The sequence below is a fragment of the Eutrigla gurnardus genome (assembly GCF_963514095.1).
Source record: "Eutrigla gurnardus genome assembly, chromosome: 20".
NCBI classification, from domain to species: Eukaryota; Metazoa; Chordata; class Actinopteri; order Perciformes; family Triglidae; genus Eutrigla; species Eutrigla gurnardus.
Window position 1 is genome coordinate 9245206 of NC_139931.1, and position 9706 is coordinate 9254911.

Sequence of the window (9706 nt, forward strand, 5' to 3'; positions counted from 1 at the left end):
CAGCTGTCTACTGTGGCAACAGCTGGGCATTTTGGAGGGAAGAGGCGACGTGGATAGAAGTGATAGTTGGAATCCGTCCAGGGAAATTAACAGCCTTGTCAAGATGAGTTAAATATGCCCGATGCGTGTAGGCCCGATTGCGAGGCCATAATGTGGTCTTGTGTACCGTATATATTGTGTGTGACCGTGCCAACTAGTCTACACGGCAGCACCAGCACATAAAACGGTCCATGAAAACAAACTGTGGAGGCAGTTGAGAGAAATCTAATCAAGCAAATGTACTTTTACTTTGGTTAAACTAACAAGGCGGGGATCTAATTAAAATCATTCCGGCGTCATGCTCTGTAAATCAACTGTGTGGTTCGGCTGAGAGGAATGCCTCAAATTACACAATTTCAACATGTTAGTTAGGAGCAAATTACAGCCCTCCCTTCCCCCCCCCCGGTGCAAGCATCCTTAAAGCCTCCCCGTCTCCATGATAAGTCAAACAAGCCTGACAAGTGTGGGTGAATGCGGGCGCAATGCACTTCGTCAGGTGCTTGGGGAAAAAAATGTTGCGAGCGCGTGGATGTGTGTGTGCACAGGCTGCAGTGAGGTCACAACGTCCCCTCAGGTTCACATCAATCTGCAGGCGTACCCGACGGCCAGGCATTTGTCAGTTTACCCAGGGTCAGGTGCCTGAATGTGGGCTGGGTGGCGTGCAGCAGCCCGGCCAGTCGCTCAACCAAAGTCACAGCAACTGTTGATCTGTTGGCTGCACTTTCTCTCAGCTGCCTGCGGCCCAAGTGCCGTGAGGAGGGGCGAGGGAGGAGGGAGGGGGGAGGGGGCGTCCTGCCAGCCGGCATCCCTGTTTGTCAGGCCTTGGCGGGAGCAGCCATCAGTGGACTGGCACTGCCAGGCACTTATTCGCTCCCCGAGGCATCCTAAATGAGAGAAACGGAGTGCGTGTGTGTGCCAGGGAGAGGAAAATGTGTGGCATATAAGTGCTGCTGGTCTATAGTAGGCCATGTGTATTTTCTAGGATGTTTTTTAATTCATAAATGTGCATATCTTTACAACATTTGCAACGTCATCATCTTGACTTTACATACTTGTGGTCCCATGGTTTATCAAGTCTTTTCAAGTAGTTGTAAATTATATTTACTATTCAATGGCTGTGTGAAAACAATGTGACAGTATGATAGGGGTAAGTCCCGAAAAGCCAAAATGATTCCATATTTCACAAGAACAAGATTTCTTCTTCTTTCCATTCTCGTTAAACATCTCTCGACCCCACAGATTAGATTTATGACCCATTAGAGAGGTCCCATTCCTGAGGTCGGGCACCACTGCTGTAATCTATAGAAAATGAAACAAAGTCAGTCACTAAATTGCGACGATGAATCAGATTAGAGAACTGCTGCTGCTCCAGCATAAATGTACCTTCTTAAACTTTGTATTTGATGTTTTTTTTTCAAACTTCCAATTCCATCCTAAGAGACAAATGGTGATTTATCGCTCATCTGTTCTGTGTATGCAGGAGCTTGATACCTCTGCTGTATATACTGTAACAAGAGAAAGTGGAGAGAAATTAGATTTTGCATAAAAACAATGTGTTCTGCTGGCTTGAAATTGCCTTGGCATGATCATTTTGCTCAATCTTGCCATATTATAATGTGCTAAACCAATGAAGCCAGGCCGACTTCAAATCTGTCGTTGTACAATTAAAATAAATAAAAAAATCTTCCTTTACGTCGTAAAAATAGGTGACACCGTTAATTATTACCTTTCCAAAGACGTCAGCGCAGCATCTCAGTGTCACATTTGTAATTTCCACCTCTGTTTTTTTACTGTTTTCACAGTCTGCTTATTTTTTTTTTTTTTCATTTTTAATTTCGCCGTTACCCAGCAGGGGGTCTGCATTAGTATGGCCTGAGAGAGCTGTAGCAGGGTTTAATCTGAAGTGTTGAAAATAATACATGCCCAACCCTCCCCGGACCCTTTAAAAGATCCAGACATAAGAGTCTGAGCCAGGGTACCGGGATGGAAAAAAATCCTACGAGGATAATAATCGCTACCAGAGGCCCAATTTTCCCCCAATATCTGCTCCTTATTTCACTCCCCTCATTTATTTGGATAGAGGCCCTTTAAGTTAAATTTAATTTGAAACCATTTCCACGGCTACGATTTTGTTTCAACTCGCGAAAGATGCCAGTCTGTCATGTGAAGCAGAGCACTGGATGCATTCGCGACTAATGGGCGTGTTATTCAAGGCCCCGACCATAAATCCTCACTAATCCAGGGTGTTTCCTGCAAGTGTGAGCGTCACTGTATTCTGTTTCTGTGGCGATCAGATTTATGACCTCACACATGGCGTTGCTGTCAGACAGGAAGCATTTGGCGTGAAGTGCCCGGACTGGCCAAAAAACATGCCGAGTAAGCACGGGAGGTGATTTCGCACAAAGATCGTGCGATTCAATGGCAGTTTGGATCCAGTTAAAAACGAAAACGAGCGTTAAAGCAGAGAAAAAGCAGAGATTCACTACAATATAATTGCCCCGATGCCATTCCAAATCCTCTCTCTGCTCTCAGATGCAGAACAGATTGAGTTTTAGGTGGCCGTAATTTTTTTCACGAGTTAAGAGTAGGCCAGGATGAAATCATGACTCACTGTCCGCTTTGTCTCGCACGCCAGAGGTGGGCGCTGCTCGCCTGAGCTCAGCTGGAACCACGGCGATAAAAAAAGGCGACGACACGGGCATACACATAAACACATAAACACACTTTACATGCAAGCTGCGGCAGAGAGTGGGCAACCGACTGGAGGGAGCCAATGGTGAGCGGGAAAAGGTGTGAGCAGTGTGGCATGTGTGTGTGTGTGTGGGTGAGTGTGAACACACGAGAGTGTGCGCGTGTATTTGTAGAGGGTTTTTTTTTTTGCAGTTGTGACAGCTGGGATGAAGGAGTGGAGGCGGCGTGTGTGATTTCGGAGGAGGTGCCAACAGAGCAAGTGTCTCTTTATTTTCATCGCACACGAGTGTGTCCGCGCGTGGATGTGTGTTCGCGGACGCCATGTGCATCTGTGTTCGGGCGCGTTAATTTAGTCTGCACGTACAGAACAGTCTGATCTTGTTTTGATAAGAGCGCACTAAATGCACACGCAGCATGCAAAAATGGGCTTCATGTTGACATGCGTGTTCGGTTCGGAGTTAAAGGGTCAATTCACCCAAATCATACCGAAAGATTCTGCAAAACTCCAGTCAGATTACATCCAATGCAATCATCTTTATCATAAAATAGCTGCTCATGGCTAGAGTTATAGGGAAAGGGAATTAATTACAGCAAATTAATTATGACAACAACACCAAAAAACATGTTTAATTAAAGATCATGGTTATTAATTGCAGGTCTGTGACATAATGTGACCTCCGGTTGTCTCCATGACAACGAACCACTACGACCTTCACACCCTTTCAGCTCGCTACAAACTGAGCACGCTGCTTCCTGTGTTGAGCATGCACGTTGGTTTGGACATGCAGAATCCTCACCTAGTGTAATTAATAATAATAATTCATAAGGACACTGGGCCCGTTTTGAGATACTAGCCTCTGCCACTGGCACTCATCAGAAAATCCCACAGAAGCAATGCCCTGTTTACTCTGGACAATCCACAGACTGACAGTTACTCGGGCAATTACTTTTATTGACAGTATTTCCAATCAAAACTGCCCACAGCAAGGTCTGTAAATGTTCCCAACATAATCGGGACTTGGAAAGACTCTTCTCAAGGTTAAACAGTAATTTTTCCCCTGCATGGCCAGATGCCATCAGCAGACAAATGTCTTCTTGCAATTTGGGTGAATGTATCCTTTCAGGTTTTGCATGTTTCGGGCACCAGACCAGTGTATCAGCTCACTTTGCATGTGGCTGTGTGTGTGTTGTGTGTAGGTGAGGTCACTCCGGTGCTGCTGCAGTAACGAGCCATGGCAGCAGCTGCAGGGGGAGGCAGGCCGAGGATGATGAGGTCATTCAGCAGGCGGGATTAAGGCCGTGACAACTGGCTCTCCGGCCAGTGCCAGTGCTGACATGGGGGCAGTTGTGCAGCGGGCATGAGCTCTGCGGTCCCAGCTCCACACCAGCATTTACCCCCGCTGTTGTTTTTTCATTAGCTTGGTGCTGGGCCCAGGGCGCTGTGCGTCTTGCCAGGCCCACAGCCTGAACCCACAGTTGTTGCAGGGCTTTAGGACTCCGTCCCCCTCTCTCCCCTCTCCCTCTCTCCTCGCCTCTGTCTGCGGTCACACACTGTGACCGCGGCTCCTCGCGGGGAATAAAGGATCGGGTTACGTCCCAAACACACTCGTTAACTCAATTATGCAAGCCTTTAACGCTTTGATGTGTCGCGATAATGCCAGGATTACTGAAGGGACAGATGCCATCTGACCACAGCAGAGCTTTGTTGCCACATGCCTCGGCCCCCGGTCGATGAAAGATGGACAAAATGGACTGGTGAGGGTCAGGGGGAGAGCCACTTATAACCCGATAGTGTTGAGAGACGGGGACAGACATGGGAGATATCAAAGTGGCTGCAAGTCTCTCCGTGATCTTCACATGTGAGCTTGACATTTGGGGGGGTGTTAAAAAACTCTAAAATAGCTGGTAGTGGGTGAAATGGTTTGAATTCACCTCACATCTGTTTAAAATATGAAGTGAGTAACAGGATGTGCTACGTGTGGCTGTAAATTAGGTGATTTTTAGACCCCATTTTTTCCCCTCTGCACTTTAAATCTCCTTTGCTTGCAAAAAAATGATGGAAATGCATAAAACGCAGCAACGAGCCCTCCGTTGGTTCCACCTTATTTTTCAGTACAGCTTGGACATAAACCTAAAACCATTAGCGGCACCACTGAGAGCAATTAGCAAAACATGGCCAAACACAAACCTTGCTTTTCCAACATGTTCTCTCTCTCTTCTTTTTACCCTCCTTCCACTATTTTTTCTCCTTTGTGGCCGACTGAGACAAAGTGTTTCAGTGTCTATGTCCTCTGGTGAAAAAGTGATTTATTTATTATGATCGTTCTTGATGCTTTGCGACTGTAAGGATGCTCTCTTACAGCCCGAAGGCCTGACATATTGATGTCTATCTCCCACATAAGCTCCAGATGTGAACTCACTGCCTTGATATTTGTTTCTGATGTTTTTAGGAGGAATGGATGGATCAGCTCAGCTGGAAAACTTCATAGTGGCGGAACAACAGTCTGACCTGAAAAAGCCGATGATCAAATCCATGATGCAGACACCCTGCAGTTACTTACTCCTTTGCCTCAGATATGTTGCCTCGGCGTCTATAGAACACATTACTTCTGTTTACTGCCTCCACAATGATATAAAGCCACTCCAGCCTGAGGACAGTAAAGCCCCTTTCCCACTAGGTGGCAATGCAGTTGTAGACTCACATTGTTAAAGGGGAGGAAAAACACCTGTGGGATCACAACATCTCACTTCACACTCTCTCCCTGCTGTCCTCTCGTGTGTCTTGTAGTCTTTGAGAACGTGTTATATTGCCATTTACTAAACAATGATTAGGATTCACTTTTATGCTGTTCTGCTGTTTCGTTTTTTATTTTATTTTAAAATTCTTGCCAAAAAATCCTTTGCCATTATGTCCCAATTTGATGTCAGATTTGACGATGTTCCACGATAAGAGGATCCCATTGCACTGTTGCACTGGAGCCCAGTTTAAAGCAATTTATAACAGTCTTTCTTGTTCAATAACTAATCGTTATATATATTTATATATATATATATATATACTGTATATATATAATTTATATATAGAGGGCATCACAGACTACTCTTTTTTGAATCATATTCTAATACTTTCTGTCAGCCAGATCGATGTAATTGAATTTAAAATACAAAAATTAGGCCAAAAATATATTTCTTTATTATAGTATATACTTTACAGATTTAGACGCTCAACTTAAATTAACTTCATTGGCATGAATAAACAGGCACAGGAATAAAAATAAACTATTTTTAAATTCTTATTATTATATAAAACTATCTTGACCGAGCTGCATATGCAAACATGGCAACGCCGTCCTGCACCTGCAACTGAGCGATGCAAACACAACATGTCACAGTTTGTGTCTGCAGCACTGAAGAGGACCAATAAGCCACCTGCTCTGCCTGCATCATTAGATCCAATGGAGAGTGTGAAGGCTTTTATCTTTAGCATCATCGCTGTAACAACTGCGTCCGAGCAGAAAGCTAAAGCTTCTCCGTGACCTTCTCACCTTGTTTGGTTTGAGTTCCTTTTCTCAAAACTGCAGCCAGAACAAAAACAGCGTTTGATGTTGTTAAAGAGGTCTCTTTCTCCGTCTGCCTGGAAGTCCCCTTCTCTCCCTTTCTTAACTACCACCAAATGGCGTCCTGTAATTCACAACGTGCATACACATCATTTGAGAGCAGACTAAACCCAGAAGCCTGACTTTGGGATTTTTCCGCCACATGAAAATGACTGCCGAATAACGTGAACAAATGGCCAATAAAATATCAATAACGCGGATAAACAAGTGTCAGGGATAAATAAAATGAAGACTATGAATCAAGGGTCTTGTTGGCCCCCAGAGTGTAATTGAGGGCCGTTGCGGTTTGCCATAGTCCGCAGTGTTTACTTAACTCTCACAGGGGTGCAGGAGACACGACGGAAGAAGAAAGGAATGATGTCAAAGTAGGATAAAGTGGGTGCTGAGAAGAAGATGGGGAAATGCAAAGAGACACAAAAAAAAAAAAAAGCAGGGTGAAAAGCTGAGCACGGGGAGCGACAAGCCTGGAATCAATAATCTGCTTTTTCTAGTCGGGGGCTGAGGAGGGGAGAGCGAGTGAGCGGCGCCTGAGGACAACAGACCGCATCCTTCCTTCCTCCTGCGAGGCAACACGGGGACAGGAAGGGCCACCAGGGGAGGTCACTTGGCCAGTGATTCACTTCCTGTTAGGTTTGCCGGGGATCAAGGGATAAGTACATTCGGGTCACAAGAAGAGCCACCTGTCTGTGATCTGACCCCCCTCCCCATCCCCCCCCACGCCCGATGTTAACCTCAATGGCAGCCAGGTGGGGGGGATAGATGCAGGAAGAGGGGGATGGGTGGAGGAGCGGGAGGGAGGGAGTCGAGGCTTGAGGGGGTTAGGTGGCATCATTCTGTGTCCTCCCTTCACCAGCTGGGCATCCTAAGTCTGAAGTAGACAAATGAGGTACAAAGACTGGCAACAGTCGAACTTGTCCTTCTTGCAAACTAGGAAAAATGGTATCCTAACTCATCATGCTGCTCATTTAAACAAAGACAAATGAGTCCGTCTGCAATGTGTGTGTGTGTGTGTGTGTGTGTGTGGGAATACGTGGCTGTACAGTACTTGTATGTTAGAGTATAAACAGCTTGGCGTTTCGGTGGCATCCATCTGCTCTTTTTTTTTTTTTTTTTTTTTACTGAGATTTCGATCTCATGCAGACTTGCTTTACAAATGGCCACCTTCTCCTGCTTCTTCTTGGAAGTTGGATTTTTTCGAAAGTTGACTCCCGGAAGACAACGAGTGAAGGCATGCTCGGTAACAAAATTACCGTTCAAATACGCCTTAGGATGCATATGGGGGTTTCCAGCGTGGGAGTGCATCGCTGATGTCGAGACAAAGGGACGACATTGGGATAACGTGCACTATATGGGAACGTGCACTGAAGGATTGTATCACTGAGGGGCTAGAAAAGTGGACAAACTTTGCCACTGTGACAGGGAGAAGGGGGACTTAAACCAGCTGAGGAGTGTGTGTGTGTGTGTGTGTGTGTGTGTGTGTGCGTGCATGTGTGTGTGTGAGTGTGTTTGAGAGTGTGCCAAGCCGACCAGAGAGCGCTGGCAATTTCCTTGAGATGCAGAGCTTCACCACACTCCCCAAGGGGAGACCAAATAAACCTCAGATGTGCAGCAGGATCTATCTCCCCACCCCCTCTTTGTCTCCCCCCTCCACCTCCAAGGAAACATATGGGAGTGAAGAAGAAGAAGAAGAGAGGGATAAGAGGACAGAGAAGGGGTGAGGGAGGTAGAGAAGGAAAGGGGAGATTTCTGCCGTTTCATTTTGTTTTTTGAGACTCCTTCGCTGTAACTTGTCAGCGTAGTCGGCTCCGGGGAGGTTTGCAGATGTTTATCATGTACAAGTGGGACGAGAAAAAAAAGAAAGAAGAAGAAATCATAAATTGTTCCACGATGCATCCAAGGTCACAAGTTCACACTCATAAAGCACACGAAATAACCCTGCAAAGCGTAATTATGGAAGTAAACCTCCATGTCGTGGCCCACGAGATTTGACCTCGCGACCCTGTCAAGATCATTCCGGGAACGGAGGCTGGAGATAGAGCTGATGGATGCATGAGTGGACACGCACACACACACACACACACACACACTGTGGCCTAAACATCATTGTCAAACGTCATCTGGCTAGTGGAAGAAGAGAGATTTCAAAGACAGAAAACTGTACCTAAACCATCTATGGAGCAAACATGGCTGAAACTTACGATCACATTGCAATCATGTTTGCATAAATGACCAGAACGGACATTTATGCAAACATGATAACAGACGTTTCACCTCAAATTTGACAGCTCGGAATGGATCTGTGAATAATTGAACTGATCAAAAATGATGTTGTTTTGAGTAAAGAGAAAAGAGCGATCTGATCTCGACTGTAGTTATCAGTAAAAGCCCTGCCTGCTGTTTAGGGTAATTTTTCTGATATTAATAGCCTCGGTCCCACCTAGTTGCGAACCACAATGTGCTCTTTAAGGAGCCCGGACCTCACACATACACCTTTTAATCCCCAGCCATGTGCTGAGAGTCCCCTGGTAATATCTGTGTCAACAAACAAAAACTGTTGACCCACTGCCCATTACCCTTCGGACCACATTGCTTCACATTTTCATCCCTATACTGGAATTAGTATTATTATTAAAATTGTTATTAAAATAGCAAAAACTGAATTCAAACAGAAGGTGGATCATCATGAAAATATAATATATGCAGAATAAACTACATGCCCAGGTTCATACTGCATATAGAGATCAAGTAGACCTAGAGCTCTAAATATTGTTCCAAGATCATTCCAAAACCGACAATCCACAGAATACACAGAAAAAATCCCAGACAGGCATATGGATTATCATCTGTTCACAATGATCTATATGATCTGAACACGCAGCAGACAATGTCACATGTCCAGAGACTGCAACGTAGACGTGCGGAGCAGCTCCACCCTAAACGTTATCCACCCTGTAGCCTCTAAGAACGCGTCATCAACGTCATTTTCGAAGTGTAAGCATACCATCTCCGTGGTTTCAAGGCTGCGGCCTTCCAATCCTGCAAACCCTGATGATCCCTCTGCGTTCCCTCATCACACTGGCTTGCGTCCATGCAAGAAAGTCAGTTATTCCAGAAACTCCAGTTTGTTATTGAGGTGATTATTAAATGTCGGTCCTGCACACACCGTATGCTGAAGTACCACGCTGTAGTCTGAGCATACAGGAGACTAAACATGGTTCCCCACAGATCCCAAAACCAACTTACAAAACCACAGCAACACCGGCGCTACCTTTATTTTCCTTTTTCTGCTTTTGCAATCATCATTTAACAAGTCTGTAAGTTGCAGCAAGCAAGCCAGCCCTGTGGCTCGATATGAGCTC